Source organism: Leopardus geoffroyi, chromosome C2 (assembly GCF_018350155.1).
Source record: "Leopardus geoffroyi isolate Oge1 chromosome C2, O.geoffroyi_Oge1_pat1.0, whole genome shotgun sequence".
NCBI lineage: Eukaryota > Metazoa > Chordata > Mammalia > Carnivora > Felidae > Leopardus > Leopardus geoffroyi.
The window spans coordinates 97320307-97346132 of NC_059333.1; the positions used below are offsets into that span (position 1 = coordinate 97320307).

Here is a 25826-nt window from a genome sequence, read left to right on the forward strand (position 1 = left end):
TCCTTCATTATTTTCCCCATGCCGTTGAGTTTTAGGGATGGTAGTCAGCACAGGAATTCTAATTTGAAGTCCCACCTTTGCATTTAGGAAAACATAGCCTTAGTTCTGTCTTTGAGGAGTTATTTACAGTAATTCAATTCCCTTTCCAAAACCTCTGACATGTTTTTTCCTCCTCCATTACAAATGTCCAAGGGACTAATCAAGATCCTTCAAGTAACCTCCAAGCTCCAGGTAACTGCATTGTATGCCTACAGAGGCTTTGTTCTCAAAAGCTGCGTGGAGAAAACAAAATAAGCCACTTGACTTTCTGCTAGATGGAAATTATTAGTATCTGCTAATATCTGCTATTATTAGAAGAGGTAATTTAAAGTAGTGGTTATAGTGCCACCATGCGGGGTAATCCTTGTCCTAGTTGCCAGGAACAGTTACCCCTAGAAGCAGAACAGATTTATTAACAGGACTCCTTTTCACTGTTAATATTGTCCCATTTGGATGATAAATTACGTGATCCCTCTCTCATCCTTCCTGTGGCTTAGACCAACTAAATCGCAGGCCTCTTTCTCAGAGCTTTTGTCCTCCTTGATAGGACTCTTGTGAATTCCAGAGCACTCACTTCCCTGGACTGGCTTCCATGCCTTACTCTTCCTGGTTCAGCATGGAGAACAATGGTTCAGGGCACAGCTCAGGCATGATGGAATGCTTAAATATGACAACTGGACATATTAAGAAGCTATAACTGAAAATGTGCTTAGGGAAAGAGGAAAAGTGGAGTAACATCTTTGGCAATCCAATATCTACTCAGGGTGCGTTATGCATTGAAATGTGTCCTTCATAATTCTTATGTTGAAGCCCTTACACTCAGTACTTCAGAATGTGTACTTACTTGGAAATTATGTTGTTGCCAATGCAATTAGTTAAGATGAGGTCATAATGGAGTGGGATGGGTCTCTAATCTGATATGACTGGTGTCCTTATAGGTAGGTAAAATGGGTGCACAGAGACACTCACACAGGGAGAATGCCATGTGAAGACTGGAGTTAAAATGGTCACTAGCCAAGGAACTATGGGAAGCTTAGAGAGGTCTGGAACTGATCCTTCCCTAGCACTTTCAAAGAGATCATGGCCTGCCAACACCCTGATGCCAGACTGCTAGCTCCAGAACTGTGAGGCAATAAATTTCTGTTGTTTAGAGCACTTAGTTTGTGGTAATTTATCATGATAGATTTAGAAAACTAATAGAGGGTTGCAACATGAAGGTTCTGAGGGTCAGGTAAGTGGCATTAATAAATGAAGCCTTGAATCTAAGCAATAAGGATCCTGAAGAACTAGAATGTGTATGTTCTTCCTAAAGGTGGTCACTTTCAAGATGGTAACCACCATCACTACCACCACCATCTGCTCTTTGACTTTTTGACCAGATGGATTATGATTGAAATGTTTTTGCCTAAACATGTGATATTACCTTATAAAATATTCAAGTTATTACTAAAAATGGGGTGTGTCCTATTACCCTAGAGGAACAAAAATAGAAATGATGCTATCTTTGTTTCTAGATGGGTCTCCTTCTCCTGGTATGTTCTAGGAGGTATGTCATGTTCTAGACCATACCATCCACACCTGCATTGTTCACATTTACCCATGCCTTTTCCCCTTTCCTTCTGTTTTGCTTGTCCAAGTCTAACCTTTCCTCATGACCCAGGTTCAGTTTTCTACGGTGCCTTCTCTGGCTCTCTTATTAGAATATTCACAATTTACTCTCTGTCTTCAATGGGCATACCTTTCATAAAGTAGATAACATCCATGAACATTCAACTAAAAATATAATGTAAGACCCCAAAAGGTCTCTGTTATTAAAAAAAAAAAAAACAGGTCACAGTATTACTGAGGTCCACTGAGGAAGGATTTCCAGAGAAGGGCATGTGAAATGGGCAGAAGAAGAGGGTAGAGACTGCTGTGGGCTCACAAGTGTTTGCACACCGTTTCAAGATGGGGTGGTGGGCAACCAGTGCTGACCCACTGGGAGAAACTCTAAAAGTTACTGATGGCTGGCTGAAGTATTTATTGGTGATTGTGTTTTCTTGCAGCTTTTGCAAAACATGGTTGATGGCCAAAATGCAAAATGAATAGCCTGTTTTAGAAATTTTATGGAATAATCATTGCTTTGTATTAGAACACAGAAATAAAAGAAACTAGCACTGGGCCTTTGATATTCAATCCCCAGAAAGTGTCAAACGTCTATTTAATTTTTAAAAAAACCTTTTTGTTAATATTTATTTATTTTTGAGAGAGAGAGAGAGAGTGTGTGTGTGAGCAGGGGAGGGGCAGAGGGAGAGGGGGACACAGAATCTGAAGCAGACTCCAGGCTCCAAGCTGTCAGCACAGAGCCTGATGTGGGGCTAGAACTCACGGACTGTGAGAGCATGACCTGAGCTGAAGTCAGATGCTTCACCAACTGAACCACCCAGATGTTCCTCAAATGTACATTTAAATGAACTAGTTAAATCCTCTCAGGGTAAGCACTAACTAGAAAAAAAAGTGTAAATAATTCACAAATATTTTTCTTTCATTCATCAAAATCTAGATTCTATAATGTCAGGAGGCTAAATAAAGACTAGAACATGAAGTCAGATGCTTCACCAACTGAACCACCCAGATGTTCCTCAAATGTACATTTAAATGAACTAGTTAAATCCTCTCAGGGTAAGCACTAACTAGAAAAAAAAGTGTAAATAATTCACAAATATTTTTCTTTCATTCATCAAAATCTAGATTCTATAATGTCAGGAGGCTAAATAAAGACTAGAACATAAACCATCATATATATGATATGACTATGTAAAATGTTATGTTTTTTACTCTCTTCCTCTAACATATTTTTGGTACTTTTTTGAGCCTTCTTGCTTCATGTAGAGTACAAATTATTGCCCATGACTTACTCAGATGAAAAAACCTCCCATAGGGCCCTGGCTCACACATAAGGCGCCATACACCCTGTGGCAATGGTCATTGTTGGCACAGTTATATTTCTTTTCATAGTTCTTCCCAAAGGATCATTTTTGGGCATCCTGGAGGGTTGGAAGGACAAACAAAGGGAATACTACCCACATGCAAAACTTGCAATGCTGCTGTTATATGAAATAAGGGATTGTAGAAAGGAAGATGTTTGCACTGTAATTGGACTGAAGCTGGAGAGATTTTTCATAAACTCCAAATACGATTCCAAATCCTCTGTCTAAAATTTGGGGTGCCTGCGTGGCTCCGTCAGTTAAGCATCCGACCCTTGATTTCAGCTCACGGTTTTGTGAGTTTGAGCCCTGTGTCTGCGGGGCCAGTGGGGAGCCTGCTTGGGATTTGCTGTCTCCCTCGCTCTCTGTCCCTCCCCGACTCATGCTATCTCTGTCTCTCTCAAAATAAATAAATGAACTTTAAAATATTTTTTTAATTAAAAAATAAAATAAAATTCTACAGTGACTTGCCATTGCTGTCAGATTAAGAACTTCAAACTTAATGAGACCTATGAGCCCAGGCACCAGCTGACTTCCTGTTGCATTAATGTCTCCCTAGTTGTAGTTTGCTCCACCAGCTGACCTTTTTAGGCTCCTCTGGTGAACCTCATTCATTCCCACTTCAGAGTCTGGCAGCAGGAGATGCCGTCAGTGTGGAATGCTCTTCCTTCACTCTTTGTCCTGTTTCATGTCTGCTTGCTTTTCTGCCTTCAGCTTAAGTGTTACTTCTCCCTGGCCCACACAGTCTGCATTGTCATCCCGGTCTGACCGCCAAGCACACGTTAATATTTAATTGGCAATACCTACCAATATTTGTAACTTATGTCTGCTCTGAATACGACTGTAAGTTCCGCATGGAGCGACCAGAGTCTTTTTTAGTTTTTATATATTTTTTATTACCATATCACAATGCCTGGCAGATTGCCCTGCTACCATTTCACATATACCTTTTGAAAAGTGAATAAACATTGCTCAGGGGGTGCAAATAACTGGGACGCCAACAGGGGTCTTCCTACATTTCTCAGAGGGGGAAGTAAACTTGGTTTCCGTGGCTCCAGTTCTGTGATCTGTGAGCATCTAATAAACTCCCCAGGATTTCTGGCAGTCCCCAACGACTTATATCTTCATCGACTCTCTGCATTCAGCTCTTGGGCTTGTACAAGTAGTTTCCTTTTTGTCTTTTATCTGCTTATGCTGAAAATGTGGCCTCTTCACTGGTTTCCATGTAGAATCCACACACAGCACTCACAGGTATTTTGTGAGTTCTTCATCCATCATTTCTCCTCTTTTTGTCCTCACACCCTCCTTTCCTTTTCTTCTCTGATTTTCATCTCTCTTCCTCCCTGGTTTGCCCAAAGAGCTCCACTTCTTTTTCTTCTTTTTCTTATGCAGAGCAAAAAAATTCCCCCTAGCTCCTAGATCCAAACCTACACACACAAACTCAACTTTTTGTTCAGGAGAACAAGAAGGTTTTCTCTGTATCAAGATTTATCCTGCTTAGATATACATGGCATCATTCAAAGCAACTGTACTCTTGTATATGTAGACACAGCTTTTTTTCTTCTTCAGAAAAGACCACCTTGAAAAATACAGATGTGATTTTCATTTAGCTCATTTCCTATTAGAAACCTCAAGAACTTAAGGAGTGGTGTCATGTGACCAGCACCAGTCATTCCTTCCATTTTCCCAGGCTTTCCCAGGAGCTCCTGGGGGGCACCAGCACTGCCCAGTCAGAGGATCACAAGTATCTCCATTCTGACAATCACAGATACTGCCACATGCTTTCCCATGGGTCTTTGGGGAACCAAATATGAAGACAGTTGGAGAAGGTGAATAAGCAGTGTAATATACTCATGATAGAGTGGAGGAAAAACAAACAAACAAAAACAAACCTGTCTTTCTATTAGAATGGATACCAGGTAATTAAAATCTCTGGTTTACAGACCAAGAAAGAGTCACTGGCATGCTTCTAGGTTGGATGGCATAATCACTCCTGAGAGGGATTACTGATGCAGCTAGTTAGAGTGAGGGTCACTGAAGAACTGATAACAAGGTTCACATGCAAAATTTACCTTATTCCTTCAACGCTCACACTCACATTTTCCCAGCTACCTAGACATCTGTGTGTATAACTGTCACCAACCCTAATGAGAAATACATGGAAACTTCCAGTTTGAAAACTGGGAAGAAAATGTAGGGGAAAAAAAAATGGCATGTATTTTTAGTAGGAATGAATGCAACTATGACTGTCTTGAAGGTGCCAAGGCATTTTGCATGGTCAAAGACTGATGAAGTCAAGCAAACAACTGTTTTCTTTGGCTTGTTTGTTTTTTGGGAAGAGTTTAGGTATTCCATTAAAAAATAAATTGGGAAAAACGCGACCAGAAGTTAAACTTGACTAAATACAGTTGTTGAGATGATTCCAGTAACCATTTTCATTGGCATTTTATCATAGCTGGCTAAATATTATAAAATTACATTTATATCACCTCCTCTATTTGCCCACCTACACAATTCCAGATGTCAATATGGAAACTTGGCTTCTTATTCATTTTTTCTCTCCTTTTCAGCTTGAAGATATTATGCAAAAGAGAAGGAAAGGGAAGAGAAGAACAAAAGGGATAGGAAATAAAGAAAATGGCAACATTGGTTAAAACTGACATTGTAGTAAGTTTTTTTTTTAATTGTTACAGCAACTATAGAGGAGTAATTTTTTAAAAAAGAAACCTGGAAAATGAAGGTAAGGAAGTTTATTTTATTTTATTTTTGAGAGAGAGAGAGAGGGAGACAGAGAGTGAGCAAGAGAGGGGCAGAGGGAGAGTGAGAGAGAATCTTAAGCAGGCTCCACTCAGCATGGATCCAGATGTGGGGCTTGATCCCATAACCCTGGAATCATGACCTGAACCGAAATGAAGAGTCGGACAGTCAGCAGACTGAGCCACCCCGCGCCCTGAAGCTAGTGAAGTTTCAATAGCTTGCGCAGTATATGGATTATAGAAATTCGTCAACACTGGCAAACCAACACCATAAACTTACATTCCCCCATGAAGTAGAATATGATATTACACAGTACAAGGATTTGCTAAATACTTCATAAGCATCAAACAGAGCAATTATCCTGGAAAAGAAAATTGTAAAACAAACGTCCCACACCATAGCTGGATGATTTGGAAGAAGTCATGAATCCTCTCTTCCATATATAGTCCACTCATTTGTCATATGGAAATCTTCCTACCCTCCCTTTCGAGTGGATGGAGTCTCACAATAACAAATGAGTCAACTTGAAATCTCTTCAAAAGAAATGGAGTTCTAATATGTGCTATTAAAATTAATATCTGATGATCTTTAAATTGTTTCACTATAATTACTTGGAGGAATTGCTAAGACCTCAAAGTAAATATTTTCATTATAGACCAATAGATATTGGGCTAGAAAAGCTACTCATTGGGAACACTAACCTTGCAGATCTCTGCAGAATGTTCTATTTTAATGTTCATTGCTACATTTGAAGAGCTGGTAATTTAAAAATATGGGTAATGAATGATTAGTCCCTTCTATTTATTGAGGTTTGTAGGGATGTTTTTTAAAAAAAGAATTTAATGTTTATTTATTTTTGAGAGAGAGAGACAGAGTGCATATGGGAGAGGGGCAGAGAGAGAGGGAGACACGGAATCCAAAGCACGTTCCAGCCCTCTGCGGGGCTCAAAGCCTCAAGCCCTGAGATGGACACTCAACCAACTGAGCCACTTAGGTGCCCAACGTTTATAGGGAATTTTAGGAAAATGTTTTTACTCCTCCCTTTTGTTAAAGAATTAGTGAATTAGTGGGCACTTACTTTTTTTTTTTTTTCGATTGTTCTGTTTCTGTAAAAAAGAAAAACAAAAGAAGAAACGCAAAGATTTTATAAGCTTCTGCTTCAGGAAGAGACTCCCCTTTACAGGACCATGCAAACACTTAAGAGATCCTCAGAGTTTTCCAAAGCTAAAGAAGAGATCATCTTCTCTTCATTTCATCAACAAGCTCACTTTTAACATTTCTCTATTAATTTTGTATCAGAGATGTTTTATTCTGAAGTATTTGCGATAGATTTTTAGTTTCATTTCTCATGCCGCCACGTTAGGGATGAAGGGTTTGGAAGATGCGCATTTAGCAATGAAACTTATGTAAGGGAAGTATTTACTTCCTAATAGTGATACAACATTTATTTGATCCCAATTGTATATAGTTGAGTCTGTCAAGTTGCAGGTCAATATAGTGGGGTCTCTCAACACCAAGTCGTAGTCATTTGTCCATTCATGCACTGAGTGCCTTTACTTTGGAGAAACATGAATAGGACCTGATTGATGAGCTCTCAGTCTAGTAAGGGAGACAGAACAGAAGATGGCTAACTCTAATTCAGAGAGAGAGAATGACTTGAAATCCATCAAAGACATAAATAGTTGTGGCTAGACTGGAGCCATCAAATAAAGCTTCGTGCAATAAGCAGCAAGAGCCAAAGACGGCAGTTCAGCAAAAGGCACAAAGCTGATAAAAGCAGTAAGTAGCAAGTGGTTTAGTTTGCTGGAAATGATAAGCTGAGCAAAAAGCTGTGATTAGGATAAAAAGAAAAAAAGGATTTATGAGGGTCTGATTGTAGATGGCTGTCAGTACTAGATTAGAAGCATGTGCCTATGTATCAGGAAATGGATGCCCTTAAAGTTTTTCTGAGCAGCAAAGAAACACGATCAGAGGCACACTTAAGGAAGATCCTCAACACTGTAACTAGTAATTTTGGGTAAACTACTTCCTATGTTCTGACTCAAGTTTTGCATCTGTCTCACAACCAATATTAGTCATTTTTCTTCCCATATGCAAGGGGCTCAAAAGAAAATCTGCTTATATCATTTTCCAAGCTAATCACAAAAACTAAGAAAACCCTTTCATTAAATATTTATAAGGCAAATTTAAAAAGAGAATGAGGAAACAGTCAATATATTTTGGTTTTAGTACTGGGCAGTTTTCTCTCCTGCAAGCATACCTCCATTTAAAATGTAAAAGAAAAGATTTGTTAGCGGTATCTTTTTTTCAAATCTTTGATATTTTCTCATGAGACACATAAAAAAAAGTGTTATTGGCTATATTTACATCTTATGTAAAGAAAGAAAAGAAAAACAAATAAACAAAAAGAAGAAGCCATAAAGCAGTTCCATTAATTGCACTTTGTAACATGAATTCTTTTTTCCTTCACTGGGAATAGCTTGCCGGGGCCTAATGATTTATTTAAATGGAGGGATTTTTATAGGCCTAGAATATTAGGATCCTTTATTAACTTTTATGTTCTGGGGATAAACAAGAGACAGCACATCAAGTTTCCCAGGTAACACAAAATCTCCCCACCTAATCACATGTTCAGTGCAAAACCTCAGCATTTCTTTATGCACAGCAAATAAATTGGTTTGTCACCATACCAATTGTTTACTTTGTTAAAACGTTTTAGGGAGAACACATGTAAAAGAGAACTCATCATAGTAATTTACCAGCAGTAAAGGACAACTCATTACCCTACCAGTACTCCGGGGTATGACTTACTGTCGTTGCAAAGCGTGTCTCCCCAGCCAGCTGGGCAAGAGCACTCACTCCTCCCTTCTGGGCATCTGCCTCCATTCAGACAGTCCTCACAGCTCACAGGGCAATTGTGTCTGAAGGTGGGATCTAGGCTGATAGAACTATGACACCATCTCAGCTGGCCCATACTGTCTACATCACTGAAAATGGAAATGAAACCCTTCATTTCTCAAAAAAAAGAAAGAAAGAAAGAAAGAAAGAAAGAAAGAAAGAAAGAGAAGAAAAAGAAAAAATGAAAAGATCTTTGCGCATGTTTCCTGAACAGTCTCAGAAAAAGACAGTAGCAATAAAACCTTTTAAAAGAGAACTTTAAATATAGACCCTAAAGACTATTGAGAATGTTTAAGAAAGCAAAAAAAGTAAAAAGAAATTACCATTGATTCCTGAACATGAAAATTATGTTTCTGGCACATTGGTGTTATTCCTTCTAGGTTGTTTTAATACAAAATTGTTGTTTTTTCTTCCAGTAATATTTTTGAAATTTTTTTACTGAGATTTAATATACATGCAGAGAAGTCCATAAAACTCAAGTTCATACTTGAGTTCATACTTTTTTCTCCACAATGTAAATAAATAACCCCTTGTAATTGGCACCCAGTTCAAGATATAGATAATTACCAGTACCACAAAAACTCGAAGGTAATTTGATGATTTCTTAATCATTAGCCTCACAAATTGAGCATTATTCTGATTTCTATCACCACAGATTATTTTTTCTTATTTTAGAACTTCATATAAATGAATTTTACAAAAAGTATGTATTCTTTGGTATCAAGCTTCTTTCCCTCAGTAGAATGTTTGTGAAACACCCATATTGTGTGCACTCTAGTTTGTTTGTTTTGTTTTTTTTCATTTCTTTTTTTAGATTTTTTAAGTTAATTTATTTATTTTTGAGAAAGACAGAGACAGTGTGAGCAGGGGAGGGGCAGAGAGAGAGAGAGGGAGAGAGAGAATCCCAAATAGTCTTTACGCTGTCAGTACAGAGCCTGATGTGGGGCTCAAACTCCCGAAACCATGAGATCATGACCTGAGCTGAAACCAAGAATTAGATGCTTAACCCACTGAGCCACTCAGGTGCCCTGCTAGTTTATTTCTTAATGGCTGTGTAGGTTTCTATTGTGTAAATGTAACATAATGTGATTTTCCATTCTATTCCTCGGGGAAATTACCTTAATTTGAATAAGAATGGAGAGACTCGATTTCAGTTGTTTTCAGGACTATTCCATTTCAAATTTTGCTCCTGTTTCTAGGTGGGGTCTTTCAGACTTTCTAGTTGAAAGTCTGTCAGGTTTAGTAAGGTCTCTATTCTATCTCTTCTGGCTTTGAGAAGCCAAAGTATCAGGAGTTTATGTAAGAAACATCAAAGCATTTCCATTTTTATGCAGACACATTTATTGATATTGTTATTATGACTGACCATATCATAAATGTGTTTCTGCCATTTCAACCAACTCTTTCTACAGCAATCACCAAGCTTTGATAGTATTAAAATACCACGAATAGGATGAGAACAAAAAGAGCAGTTCTGTTTTACAAAGAAAAGAAAAAAAAGAGGCAGCAGACTGGCTGCAAACTGTTACTCTTGAAAGAGGGTATGCTAATTTATTTTGATCAGAAGTGATTTGATGCTTCAGTTCTGTTGCGTGGATGTATAAGAGAAACTGCTCACATTTTAAAAGATATTTTTCTTGGTCCACTTGAGCATAATGAACAATTGTTTTTTGCATTTTAAAATGTAGAAAGAATCTAGATTTTAAGGCTATTTGAGGTAAATTTCAACTATGTAATAGTGACTTCTAGTGGAGCTGTAATAGTTACAAGAACCAGAAGGTCCCAGTACAACCCTTCTCCCCGTTAGGCTAATATAAAGATAGTTTCCAGCTCCATTTCACTGTCTTGCACTTCAACATCCCCCCCACACCCTGTACTTCCACTCCTACACACACCTACATAACAACCGTTATTGTGCAAAAGGAAGAAAGACAAAAGATGTAGAATTTGACAGGAAGCAGTGAAGATGTAATTTGGGCCCCACATTTCTTGCTATCATCACATTAAAAGACTCAAAGGCATTAAATATCGACAATGAAATGACAAAGAAGAGAATTTACGTGAAATACCGAAAAACAAAGAGGTGAGTATAATTAAATTCTTTCACTCACCAATTCTATGCAGGGCAGTCAGTTCTCGAATATGCGTTTCCTGTCCTCCTCATCTTCATCTGTGTAGGCGGTAGGCAGAGCGGTAGCAACATCAGGAAGCAGTTGAGGTGGGCTCTTGAATAGAAGGCCTGGAAACCTTACAACTTCCAATTCCTCTTCTTCTTCCTCCGGCTTGTCAGCATCTAAAGCTAAGGCCACACAGAAAAATGCCTGGGTACAACATGCTGTTTAAAAGAAGGAAAAACTGAGCAATGGTTGATGAGAGAAATGACAGAGTTTGAATCAGACAGCCAGGGCAGGGGGTGACTGGAAGGTGCATCTCTTTGAGAAGGCCCTTTCAAAAAGTCTTTTGTAAATGCAGGTGAGAAGCAGCAAGCACGAAGTTGAAACCGCAGGGGACTGAACCGAAGGAAAAGGAAGAGCTCAGTCTGTGAAGAGGGAAAAGGGAGGGCAGGTTGAGTTAAGGGTCACGTGGTCTCCGTTTCTCTCCATGAACAAGATGAGGGTGGAAATATTTAGAAGAGAAACAATAAAATTCTTCACAGTGACTTACAGATGCAAGTTTTCCCATCACTTCCAATTCTGGAGCCTTCCACACAGGTATAGTCGTATGTTCCCACAGAGTTCATACACAGCTGGTCACAGACTCTACTGACATTCAGACACTCATCCACACCTAGGAAAATTTAAAAATGTTGTTTTTAGGTGTTGAGAGATAGGATAGACATTATGAACTCATGGGCATCACTGTGTTCCCCTTGTGACCTTTATTAGTCAGTAACAAGGTTTGTCCATATAGAAAATATAACTCCCAAACTCTTCTCAAGTAGACCATGCCAATTATTTTTCTTCCACTCATTTCCAAGTTTACTGTAGTTCATCTACACAGACCAGTTCTTCCTGAAACCTTGATCACAAGATTTTGATGAAGAATATACAACTTAAAAGACATTCAATGGTCTCAGGCTGTGCACCACTTCTGCAGAACGTTCATCATTCTCGAATTATTCAGTATCTATGGTGAAGAATTTATTCCACATGTAATTCTGTACAAGGCTTGTGGACAATTTTAGAGATGGAAGGCCTTGATCTCATGACTTACTAGTGGTGTATGTCCACATATGAGCCCAGACTTTGGTCAATGTGTTTATGATACTAAAAGTTCATTTATAAAGCTGAGTTTCTAAGTTTTGCTTCAGATTTTGGATACCTTTCCCATTTGGATGTGTGTACCCAAGTATGTACATTCACGCCATACAATCATCTCTTGGCTCACTCTACTTAAAAGCAGATGGTACGTGAAATTCAATTTTTTTTTTTGGCCTTGTTAATTGGATGGAATGTGGTAAATGGTAATATACTCTACTGTGTTTAGAATATAGATACAGTTTTATATTCTTTGCTGTTATCTACACTGCAAGGCTAAGGAGCTTGGCTACCCATATGAGGAAACATACCTATCATCCTCAAAAGAATGTAGGGGAAGTTGTTTAAGCAAAGAAACACTGTTCTCTCTAAAATGTTAAAACCTTCTCACGTAATTTTACTGTTATTAAAATAGATATCCATCCTCTAATCTTTGCTTCTATTTAAAAATTATGGATCAAAATAATGGTAATAATGATCATAAATGAAAAAAGTTTATATAGTTAAGATAAGCTTTAAGAAATAAATTACACCAATGACTTACAAGAGCCATTTTTAGTAGTATAAAGAGGTGAATTAATCCTACTCACTAAATTCGCACTTTCCTATGATATTTAAACATATATATCATAAAACTGGTTTTAACAAATAAATCGGAAGATTATAAAATGACTCATCTGAAAGCTTGCATTAGGTAGATTAATTTCGGTTATGTAAAGGAATGTGGTAAAAATTTGAACTGTGGCTCATGAACTGGCAATCCTTTTGCTTTGACTCTCTTAATTAAAATGACTTTGAGCAACCAACTTTAATTCCCATCAAGCTTGCCATGAGTGATTCTTATGGCAGTGTGCTATGGCCTCCCTGAATATCTCTCTTGCCTATGTATATTAAATTAGGTAAAAGGGATTATGGGCCAATGAATATTATACTAATAATAGCTACTTTTAGCAGAGTGATTTCTTGATGTCAATCACTGTACTAGGCACTTTACATTTATTACTTTACTTAATTTACCCACTAATCCTATTATTGTCTTCACTTTACTGATGAGGATCTAAGGCTCAGAGCAGTTAGGGTCACCCAAGTTCATACAATAGTGAATGGTAGAAGCACGTACAAATCCAAGTCCCTTTAGTGTCAAAACCTTCCCTTTCCTCCCCTAACCTACTCAGCCTCAGATGTTCATCCTGCACTGATTGCCACATCACATAATGATTTCATGTTCGATCTCAGGAATTTACCATCACATCCACAACCATCAGAAGTGATTCGAAAGCCTTCCTGACAACTGAATTCATAGTCTCCTAAATAGTTGAGGCAGAGTTGGGCACAGCAGGCTTCTCAACTCTCACATGCATCGAGGTCTGAAGGAGAAAAGGACATTTATGTTATTTAAGAGACCGGAATTGAACCAACCCATAGAAGTCGGTTAACTTCCAAGTTACAACTCTTTTACTGATCATTTTCTGTTTCTCAAGCTACACAGTACAAACATCAAAGAAACTATAACACAAAAGGAATGAGGCCCACATTTGGGTTTGTTTCTTAAATGCTTCTCCTATGCTTGTAAAGTATGTAAATCATCTCCAAGTGCATTGATAAGCACAGGAAAAGAGATATCTGCTATTTTCCCAGTTTAAACAGCAGTCTGACTGAACAAACAGAGATCAGAGGACAACAACAACAACAACAACAACAGCCAGGCTTGAGAAGAGACAAAAAATTCCACTTCGTGAACATTTTGTAGCTACAAAGAGGAGGTAGTCTTAGCCTCCATAATGTGTTTGTTCTTCCAGAACTTCAGATGAAAGAACAATCCCAAGTAAATGGAATTCATGTGACTGGCAAGAGAAGTGGTAACTGCAATTGAGAGAGAGGGCAGAAAATCATTTTAAATATTATGTTTTTAAATGACAATATTTCAGCGCATTTGCTTGAACTACTTGATGATGCTTTGACTGGATGGATGAGTGGGATCTAGGGGGTTTTATCACCATTGGTGACACCATTACCTTGGCATGTCCTATCAGATAAACTGTTTTTAAAATAATTGTCTTTAAGTCTCCTTCAACACTATTATTCTAAAAGTTTACCATCTTGAATGTTGCTTCCTAAGACATAATTGCCTTGAGGAAAATAAACATGCACCAGAAGATGTCCAATCAAAAGCTTTCAGCTGCAAAATAATCTATTTGACCTGAGTTTTGAGGTGATCATTTCTAACATAATTGGCTGAGGAGTGGTGACAGACTCTTCACCCACTATTTCCTTAGGCTACACAGCTGGGAATTGGGTGGTCAGGGTTTTTGGCTATCTGCCCTTGGTTCAGTTTGACCCCCTCTGTTTGTTCAGCTGTTAAGTTGGGTGGCCTTCAGTGCTGACTTTACTGAATTTCATTGTTCCATAACTCCATGAGCAGTCACAGATATAAAAGGTCAGTGTCTCAATTAACCTTGGAAAGGGTACCAATGTAAGAAATGTAGATAAGAAAAAAGAAAGAAAAAAAGTACAATCAATCAGCCAAGGTGAAGGGTCACCATAAAATATCTAAATGAGGGTCATTTGGACACAAAACGTTCTTCCTCTTGCAAAATGTCACAAGCAGCGCTGCTCACAAAGTTCCTCGTGATATTTTTGCCTTTTTATATTAAACCTTCTTTTGCCCTTTGGATTAAAAAGCATGAATATAGGGGACCAAAACTTTTTTTATTGCTTTTTTAAAATGTTTATTTATTTATTTTGAGAGAGAGAGAGAGAGAGAGCAAGTGAGTATGACTGGGGGAAGGGTGTTGGGTAGGGGGGATCCCAAGCAAGCTTGGTGGTCTCAGCACAGAGCCCAGTGTGGAACTTGATCCCACGAACCATGAGATCATGACCTGAGACAAAACCACAAGTCAGACGTTTAACCGAATGAGCCACCCAGGCACCACCCCCCCCCAATATTTTTTATAAAACTCAGTTTCATTTCATCAAAAACATTATACTTTAGGTTTTTCTTTTTTTTAATTTTAAGATTTTTTTTCTTTTTTTTTTAAGTCTTCTCAGATACCACCAGAGCCTCTAAACATACAGGTCTTAGGATTCCCTGTTCTCAACTAGCACAGAGCACAATTGCATCACATAATTGGAAAATTAGTTCCTCCATCTATCATTTTATGATCCATTTTGGATTTTTCTTCTATTATCATTCCTCTGGGTCTATTTCTAGCATGTCTCATCTGTAACATCCTCAGTCTGGAACTCACCTGAACATCCTTTCTGCCTCATAAGCCTTTCTTAAAATGCCCTGTCTCTTCAACTTTTGCATCACCTGTTCCCCAAATTACTATATATTTTTTTCTGATCTTATTTGGTGAGATTTTTGCTTTCTTATTTTTCCCTTTTAATTTTCCTCATCTCTATTTTTTCTGACATAAGCCAATATTCCAAATGTTGCAGTGTTACAGAGAAATTCACCTGTATATAAAATTGTAGCCCTAATAATAATAATAATAATAATAATAATAATAATAAAAGAGTATCAACAAGGCAAATGTAGCAAGGCAAAATAATTTAACATTTCAGCTCTAATTTCAAAAAAGCATCCAAAGTAAACCATAAGGGATGCCTGGGTGGCTCAGTTGGTTGAGTATCTGACTCTCAATCTCAACTCAGGTCTTGATACTAAGGTTATGAGTTTGAGCCCCATGTTGGACTCCATTCTGGGCATGTAGCCTACTTAAAAAAACAACAGAAAAAGTAAACCATAAAAGAACTTGAGCTTTTATATTTGTTCCCCATATATGACCACTGAATAAAGCTCCAAAGGTTAGAAATAAAAAAAATATTTCCTAACAATTACCAATTGTTAAATTTAGTGAACTTACTGCCTGTCAGGCACTAATATTTTGGATAGCCACTTAACAGGTCTCTAAGTTTTAGCCCTAATAAAATTTGCATTTGGGTAAGACTGAACATTTGCAGATTAGATGACTGATTTTCACATTTATTTGTATATTCAACTATATTTTGAAAAGCTAATCTTAAAATAAGCTAAAAAATTATTTAGTTTCCTTTATGCATGAATGTTCTTATAAAGCATCCACGGCTTTAATCTGTTCTCAGGCAAATAAGCAAAGTATGTGTATGTATACTCCAAACAAATCATTGCCTTTACTCAAGTGAATATTTGGACTTAAGGAATGAGTATTATTTATTGTTGGAAGATGAAATAAACTTGAGCCATAAACAGTACAACCTCATGCTGACTGCTGAAATATTATAAATATGTACTTTTTCCACATTTTGACCCTGGCAGATGTTATTTTTTTTTTTTCTAGCTGTAAATAAGAGCTTCACTGAATTGTACTTTTCAAAGAATAAGGAAAGACACCAGATTGTAAATTGCAGAGGTTTAGCAAAATTCCAGTTTCTCTTATCCAACAGTCAAAAGAGAAAGACCGGTAGAAAGGAAGGAAGGGAGGAAGGAAGGAACAAGGGAAGGGAGGGAAGGAGGGAGGAAAGAAGAAAGTCTTTTATATTTTCCAGAGATAAAAATGTTAGCAAGGTAGAAAAATATAAGCATATTGGCAAGGGAAGTAATTGGTTTCATTAAGTTAACCACTGTAGACTGGGAAAAATGCAGAAAGCAATGTTGGATCAAGAAATATGTGTAATGACATTGTTTTGGTTAAATAATTTATGAAACCAGAATACTTCAAAATCCCTTTAAGTTCACTCTGTCATGTTATAGTGCCAAAATAAAAGATCCCAAATACTTTGACCTCTGTAACTCACCTCTTCTTTTATGATACTTCAATTTGTCTCTAACCACATTGAGTAGTACGAAATGGTCAAAGATTTTTTTTCAGATTCATAGTATAATTTTTAAGAAAGGTAATATAAAGTATTCCAAAAGAGAACAAGCAAATAGGGTATTACAATTCCTGAATGATGGCAAATTGCTTGAGGGGCTTAGAGGTTCTCTCAGAACCAAAGCACATAGTAATACAGTTTGATGCTCACTATTCCTATTTTTAGTAGATATTCCTTTTTCTCAGAAGCTTTGGATTAAACATTTCATATGGAACAAGGTTAAGGTGGAGTTTATTCTTATTTTCCCATATGATCAAAGTCTAATAATATGTTGGAAAAATTATTCATTAAGAATGGGCTTGAGGTGGGATTTCCAAAGAATAATATCTTTTAAAGTTTTCTTTTGGAATATAGCTACTTGCAATACCAAAGTTGCACATGCACCCAAATCATCACCAAGCTGAAAATCAATGGTTTAGTTTCTGCTTGAGGTAAAGCAGGGTGTATATGTTGTTTGAATCATAAATTACATTAAATGGTTAGATAGGCCCTGCAAGATTTTCTTGACATAAAACTATTAAGTCGATATATTTTGTTAAAATGTTTTAAATCTTTAATTTCAAAATAAATACCTAAATATAATGATGTCTTCTGCCAAGAAATCTTTCTTTTACATTTATCCAGTAGCCAGAGATACTATTCAATTCACTTCTCCTTGCATACTGCAGCCACAAATATGTATTAGAGATGAAAGGGCTAGATGAATCCAGGGCAAATTCTGAAGATGGCATTTACCATACATTACCTATGCATGTTTTCTCATCTGAATCAAGCTGGTGTCCATGGTTACAGGAACAATGGGGGGCCCCCCCAAGTACATGCTCTCAGTGATGGGAACAACCACCATTGTTCTCTTTACAGCTATTGACAATTTCCAATGCAATCCCTTTCCAAAACAAGCAAAAGAGAGTTATTAGCATAACAACAGGGAAACCTGAATATATGTTAATAATGGGTACACTCTGTTAGGAGGATGACAAACTTTATTGGAAATTTATCAACACTCTACACATATAAAACTGAGGGCTATTAGGCATTGTAAATGTCTATACCTTATCAAAAATAAACCTATAAATAACGTTAAACTGATGAAGTGATACAGAAAAGTAATGAGTCCACCAGTGGTTATTAAACACTCTTCTTAAAAGACAGTTACCTCTGGGAATTTTCAGTATTTTCAGGATATAAAAAATACGCACATTGAATCGATGATCAGAACGCAAGTAGGTTGTTTGCCAGTTGACGCATCTGTTCTCAAGCTAATGGTATGTTATTATCTGTCCTTTTTTAGAGGCTGTAAGTACATGAAAATAATGTTAAAAATAGCCTTACAAAAGTATGATCACAAAACCAATGAATGAGCTGATCATACGTAGTAACTAGTATCGCGTTGATGTGCTAATTAGTTTTGATATATATGAGCATCACTTATTACATAAACATACTATGACTTTGAAAAACAATTTGCTGATCCTGGTACATGCAACTAACTATAGGCATTTAGGGGGACACTGGCCTCAGCATATGGATACCAATTGTCCTAAGCACACAGGCATTGTAATCAATCATTTTCTAAGTGAGGAAATGAGAAATAAAGAATGCTTTGAATCATTGTTAAAAATACAGAATCTGGGTATTCTGCTATTTTCACCACTGGCCACTATAGTTCTTCATTTGTGTTGCCTGGACCCACCTCTTCTTAATAAGAGTGTTTATATTGGTTCATTTCCTTCCATTCTTAACTACTGAAGAAGAGAGACAGGAAAGAAGAGGAAAAGGGTGCTAGGGATTCAGTACCCTCGAAGGCCTGTATCAGCATTCAAACGGTCTTGATCCCTGCTGCAGAGCCTGTATGGTAATAACTCCCGGGCCCCCAGCCTCAGTCTCTGGTAGGCAGCCGCCCTATGTGCTCCTCTGCAGAGCACTCAGCGCTCATCCTGTCATTGGGCTCATCTCTCTGTGCCATCATCATCCTGCATTACCCAGCTCATCGCAGATGTTCAAAAATAGGTTTTGAATGATTGAATAGACAAAAGGATTATGCTAATCAATTTGTTATTGAAAATAAGGACCCCTTTGGGTTTAGAAACAACTACTTTAGCACTGAGGGAAATTCGAAAGCTAAAGGAAAGATCAAAATAATGAAGAGGACTGATATTTTTATAATATGTTAACATATACTCTTTAAGGAGACATACTTTAAATCATGGCTCCTATTCTTGTTATTTTCTGTGGACAATGCAGTTCTAAGACTGCTGGTGGTAATTTAATTTAAATATAAATTACATTGTTTTAACCTTTATTAAAGAATACATGAAACTAAAACAAGTGCATACTTAGATCTATTATAACTGCCCACTAGAAGTAAGCTGAGATTTTGCGTCCTTGATACTGGTGTTAAATAATTCTCAACCATCTTACTTTAAAAAAAAAACTTTAAAAAATGATCCTTGTAGTTTGTCACAGAGAGCAAATAACCATTATTTATTCAACATATTAAGTGTACACTAAATTGCTTGGTAATCTGGGGAAGTCTTATTTAACCACGCTGGATCTGGAATTTTCCAATTTATTTATTTACTTTTTTAAAGTAGGCTCCACGTTCAGCATGGAGCCCAATGTGGGGCTAGAACTCAGGACCCTAAGATCAAGATCTGAGCTGAGATTAAGAGTCAGATGATGAACTGACTGAGCCACCTAGGCACCCCAGGAATTTTCCAATTTCTAATCATGAGTCAGTGATAGTGTATTTATACCACTCCATAAAGATTTCATGTTTATGCTATACAGTGTTTTGAGAGCCTCTGAGGAGAAATTAGACAAACACAAAATATTGTTTTCCTAGGAAAAAACTAAAACAATATTTTCCTAAAATATACTTGTTATCTGAAGGACACATAATTCATCCTTAAACATTACCGTGTTCTGAAAACACTTCCTCCACCGACGGGTTTTGAAGCCACCCAAAACACCAGTTTTCACCAAGAAACTTTTGTGTGTCAGTTAGTAAATATTGAGGCCTAGTGAGACCTGCACAAAGAACTTAGCCAAATATTCTCATAAGGGAAAAAAATGTAAAAATACACTTCTACCAAACGTATTCAACTCTAGGGCAAATTGCCCTACCAAGTAAATTCTACCAAAAGCCTGTACCTCATAAGTCATTAGCAATAATGGCCCCCTCTTTCATGACAACTAAAAATGCACCAGTCAGACTGCAAGAGATTTTATTTCAGACATTTGTAAAGTATACTCATTTCCTAAACCTCCTAAACCTCTGGCCGCATTAAAAAGTCAAAATATTAATAAGAAAGAAAAACTCATCCACATTTCTCTCTGCTTGAAAGGACTCCTCAGGGCACTGAGAGAAAGACTCACTTCAGAAGTTGTATCGTAATTAGCAGTTAATTCTTCTCTCCTGTCCTATTAGTTTGCTCTTGAAAAGACAAATACTACCATAGCAAAACTGCCTTGTCTTTAAGCAATAGAAATATACCATCAGAACTCACGGCTACACTGGCAACCCAAGCATTAAAGAAACATAGAATTTTGTGCAGTGGAGATGAATTCTTTAAATTCTTTAGTGACCCTAAAAATGTCTCTTCATGAGACAGCGTAGGGAAGAACACAAATTTGTTTATTCTATTTATCACTATCATTCCTCCTTGATTAAACCAATAAGTAGGCACACAATGTATACAAATGCATGAGAAAGTTGAAAGGACAGTATATTTGGAGCCTAAAGACCCCAGTTCAAGTCCCAGTGTTGTCACTTACCAATTTTGTGTCATTGAGTTTTTGGCTCCAACATTGAACTGATAGTTTTCTAAGGTATGGAGAACAGGGAACAGCATATTTGGAACTGAGACTGGAAATCAGCAGTTCTGTTTTGTAATGCCTATCAGGCAAGCAAGTGGAGACAAGGAGTACACAGTTTGATATATTCACATATAGTGAACGGAAGAAGAGAAATGAAATATAAATTGGACATTTAGAGAGGGGAAAGAGATGGAAAGGAAACCAGGAAAATGTGAAAACATGAAAGAGAAGGAAAATGTTTTGAGAAGAAGAAGGTTGGGGGCACCTGGGTGGCTGAGTTGGCTAAGAGTCCAACTTGATTTCAATTTAAAATGAAGAAAAGTGAGACATAGAAAGGTTTAACTTCTGGCACCTGGGTGACTCAGTCCACTCAACATCTGGCTCTTGATTTTGGCTTAGATCATGATCTCATGGTTCATGAGATTGAGCCCTGTGTAAGGCTCTGCACTGACAGTGTGGAGCCTGTCTGGGATTCTCTCTCTCCCTCTCTCTCTGCCTCTCCCCTGCACACGTGTGCATGCTCTCTCTCTCTCTCCAAAATAAATAAATAAACATTTAAAAAAAGAATAAGAACAGGGGTTAGTCAAGTGTGTTGAATGCTGCTGACAGGTCAAGTTGGATAAAACCAGAGATGCTAACAAGCAGCCTGGCAGCATGGAAGCTATGGATGACTATGAGTGGGTAGAGATGAGATGTGATTAGTCTTGGACAATGGGAGAGTGCAAGATGAGGAGAAAACATTGGCTAAGTGATAAAAAGTTTGATGAAGGGGATCAGACTGAAGCTATAGTGGGGCATGGGCTCATAGGAGGGTACTTTAAAGACAGGAGATACTGGACCATTTTGATAGGCTGATGAGAGTGTTCCATTAGATAACTGCAATAGCAAAGATACTGAGATAATGAGAGAGAATGGAATCTGAAGTATAGTAGAGAAAGTGGCCTTTGATAGTACTAGGACCACTTCCTTTATATTAACAGGGGTGAAGTCTTTTTCATGAGATCCTATGGGGTATTTTGGGTCAATTGCTAACTTGACTGGTAGTTTGCATTCTCTTCCCTGATGACGTAAGAAACAAGGTAAGGATAAAGGCAAAAACAGGGGTAATATAAAAATTTGAAGCACAAAGAGAAGGTGTTTGAATTCCTTTTGATGAGGATAGAAATAGACATACTCTGATGGTATAGAGTGTTCCAGTCATGCTGCATAATCATTGGAGATTTATGGTCTTGAATTCAAAGTAAAACTAATTAACATGGTTGTGTTCGGAACACAACACAATTTACCTGGTAGAGAAAGAAGGGAGGAAGTCAGTGACAGAAAGGCAGAGTCTAAAGATGAAAGAAAATGCATTGTTGATATACCCTGATTACATAAGAGGAAGCAGAGGTGGATAAATCAGCCAAAGAAATAAGAAAAAAAAACTTCTGTCATTTAAAAGAGGGAAGAAGTGGAGGAAGAGTGAGTTAGAGAAATATTGAAGCAGAGAATATGGAATTTGAGGGAATTTGTATCAGATAATTTTAAGCTTAGTAAAGCAGAAAGTGCATTATTCATCTATAGGTTGAGTAGTGGACCAATGGAGAAGACACGAAACAAAATAGACATAATAGCTATTAATAGCGGTTAATAATTCCACATATTAACATTTTAATATATTCACAATAAGAGCTCTATTAAATTGTATAATGGAGCCTAGGTGAGGAAAGGCTAAAATTAGATGACATGGACCATCTTTTTTTGAGTAAGAAGAAGAAAAGGGGTACACAGATGAGCCAGTGAAAGAGAATGCAGTCAGAAGAAGCTGCTTAAAGCTCTTCGTGCCTCTTTAAAGGCATGATGGAAAGGGGCCCTGGGGGGGCTCAGTCAGTTAAGCGTCCGACTTCGGCTCTGGTCATGATCTCACAGTCTGTGAGTTCAAGCCCCGTGTCGCGTTCTGTGCTGACAGCTCAGAGCCTGGAGCGTGCTTCGGATTCTGTGTCTCTCTCTCTCTCTCTCTCTGCTTCTCCCCCACTTGTGCTCTGTCTCTCTCTCTCTCTCAAAAACAAATAAAATGTAAAAAAAAAAAAAAAAGTCATGATGGAAATGAAAGAAATAAATGGGAAAGGGAGAAGAGCTGATGTGAAAAATACACATTAGAGCATCCGATGTGCCAGGAACGCTATTTCAATCACGAGCTTCTCCTGTACGTCACCACCACTAGCTCCTTTTCCTGGTATTTTGCATTGGAGTTATTAGTGTTCAATAAATACTGCATAGCAGAGGTGATGAAGGTAGGCAGACTCCTCACGAAGGAGAGCTGTGGGTCCAAAAGAGCCCTGGATCACAAGCCTTGAGACAGCCCTTACTGTGTACACTGTGGTCATTATGCCAACCATTTTCTGTGGAGTCTGGGCCCCTGTTTCCTCAAACCACAATGAGGGTGTTGGACTTCTAAGATCCCACTCTTACCACACCCCAGGGGAAAACATTTCCAGAAGCTTCTGCTTTGGCAAGTTATGCAGTACAGTTCTTTTGTTTATTACTCTTGTTTAATATTTGTAAAATGCAACACATTTCCTGGGTTTCTATTGCTGCCACTTACTGTAACACTGTTTTCCATCAGCTCCCAGCTCGAAGCCGGGGTGTCAGGCACATGTGAAAGGTCCCATTGTGTTCATGCAGTGACGGCTGCAGTGAGCCAGCCCTTCAGCACACTCATTTATATCTGCAGAAAGAGATACACAGCAGCTATGTTTTCAGGGCTCAAATCAACATTTATTTGTAAACTATAAACATGAGCTAAAGCGTCTCCTTCCTCTCAACCCCAGACATCAAGCATACAGTAAAATACCACACAGGCACCACATTTGCAAATAAACCAACTGCTAATTGTATTTTCTCAAGTGCTGGTCTAATGCTCTCAAATACTTCTATCAGAATCTACTAATATTTATTAATTGGGAGAACGAGGAAAGGAAATAACTAAAAATTCTACCTTATCTGTTCCCTAATAATATAGGGAGAAGTCATCATAATTTTCCTTTAGGAATATATATCACATTCTTTTTTTTTTTTTTTAATTTTTTTCAACGTTTATTTATTTTTGGGACAGAGAGAGACAGAGCATGAACGGGGGAGGGGCAGAGAGAGAGGGAGACACAGAATCGGAAACAGGCTCCAGGCTCTGAGCCATCAGCCCAGAGCCTGACGCGGGGCTCGAACTCACGGACCGCGAGATCGTGACCTGGCTGAAGTTGGACGCCCAACCGACTGTGCCACCCAGGCGCCCCTAGGAATATATATCACATTCTTAACCAAAAATGGTATCTCCCTCATTTAAGGTAGACAGGACATGTGGACCAGGCAGATTTGGGGCCTTCATGTGTAGCAACCCATGGTCTATGCTCTACCTGATTGCCACAGGGCAGTGCCATTTAAACAAGGATGCTCCCTCCTTGTCCTGACACTGAGAGCCTGTTCCATTCAGTGTAACTTCATTCTGTGGTCCAGATAGTCCCTGTTCTTTCCCTTCAAGTCGATAGGTCTCAACATCATTTTCCCAAGGAGTACTTATTCTTGTACTGTCCTGCGTGTCGTGTCATCTGCAAGGGCATTCATGAGAGATACTCATTCCTCTGAGATATTTGTAAAATTCTAAGTGGACAGTAATTTGGGGGATAGACTTTCTGGGAATAATGAATCAGACACTAAAATAAAATTTTGAAAGAGATTGTATCTAGATACATATAGATAGCTGTATATATCTATACACGTATGTATTTGTCGACTTTCCACAAATATTTAATAAGGCCCTAGTCTGTGCCGGGTGCTAAGTTAGGTAAATGCTGTGTAAACAGAAGACCAAGGCAGAAATGGTCTCTGTCAGAAAAGTATATTAGCACCATCAACAGAAAATTGTATCTTAGTTTTGGCTTAAAGAAGAAAAAAAATAACTATGCAGTAACTTTTAGACCTAATTCTTTTTCAGTTTCTCAATGTGTTTATCCATCCCATAAGTCAGGAAATATTTTGGTATTTTCATAATTAATCCAAATAAACTGTTTCTCATTTCATGAAAATGTCATGATAAAAATGAAGGATTCTGTGATTTCTCTGAAGTTATTAAAACAAAGACTGTCCCACAGGAATGATTTCATTTATTAGTTCTGGTTATGGAATAATTTGTCACTTTCATCTTTGAATTGAAGCATGTCTATTTTGCTATTTCTAGGAAACAGAAATACGTAACCTTGTATTTATAGTTTCTTTCTTTTTGGTTTTAATTATTTCTAACTTCTGAGAACACTCATTTGCACGTACTTGTGTTTCAAAGGTTATCCCCCACTTTCTGTAGCCTGTAATGAAAAGCACCCTGTGTAGTTATGGAAGGTTTTGAATATTAATTCTGGAATTCACTTCATAATGAGAAACAGAAAACAAAAGCATTAATTCTGAAACTACACCAGACCGTTTCTTTTGTAACTAAAATTTCACTGAGTTGTTATAATTTCACAAAAATACCTTTCAGAATGATCAAATGCGATTATAGGTGTTCTTTTTAAAGCATAAATGAAAACACCTTTCTCCCAGCAGTTCTGACTATTCAAAACTGAATTACAACAAGATTTCAAACAATTACACAATTAAGCCATCAGTTTCAACCTTCTACCTCCACGGACCTTTGTGTCTTCAGACCGCTGGTACCCCGGGCAAACAGAGACACCTGGCCACACCATTCTCATCTGACAGATGTGAGACATCCATTCCCACCCGCGCAGTGGTCCATCTCTGAAAGCAATTGAGCAGTGGTAGTTTATAATCCATTAACTTCATAAAGATATACAAGGTGGACGGGTGGAGAGAGGTAAAGAGGGAACTGGGCCCATGGGGTTTCTCATCTAAAGATGGTAAGGACTCTGGAGAGTCTTTTCCCACTTCCAGAAAGAACTAATCCCATAAAAAGTTTCCCATTTTGTGATCTGAACTCTGAAATCTCAACAGATTTAAATATGGACTCGAGCCAGAGAAGAATTACCTTAATTTCACTCGTTCCAGAATATGCCTTCTGCCCTCTGGTACCAAAAGTTCAACAGAGTCAGCATAAACACTATCATATACTCTTTCATTTTCTCCTTCTCTCCCAACCATTTTACTCCTTTGGGCATCAGAATCATCTTTTATCTCCTCTGGGTCATCTTTGCCTTCGGATAAACAACCATGGTGTGAGAAGAAGGGAGGCTGAAGCAACAGA

At 37.9% G+C, this 25826-nt stretch overlaps 2 long non-coding RNA genes across 10 annotated transcripts in view; one reads left to right on the top strand and one right to left on the bottom strand.

Moving 5' to 3' along the window:
- The window catches only part of LOC123611280, a 211775-nt gene that overhangs the window by 109483 nt on the left and 76466 nt on the right, over window positions 1–25826 (bottom strand). For all 9 annotated transcript variants that reach the window (XR_006718529.1, XR_006718533.1, XR_006718532.1 and 6 more), the window contains exons 3-8: window positions 23178–23300; window positions 17974–18068; window positions 17520–17660; window positions 13162–13284; window positions 11325–11447; window positions 10772–10959 (exon numbers count right to left, since the gene is read on the bottom strand). This is a non-coding gene — a long non-coding RNA (uncharacterized LOC123611280). The remainder of the gene's footprint in view (window positions 1–10771; window positions 10960–11324; window positions 11448–13161; window positions 13285–17519; window positions 17661–17973; window positions 18069–23177; window positions 23301–25826) is intronic.
- Window positions 759–5665, top strand: LOC123611281. The gene is made up of 2 exons (XR_006718536.1): window positions 759–1163; window positions 5576–5665. It is a non-coding gene; the product is annotated as an uncharacterized LOC123611281 (long non-coding RNA).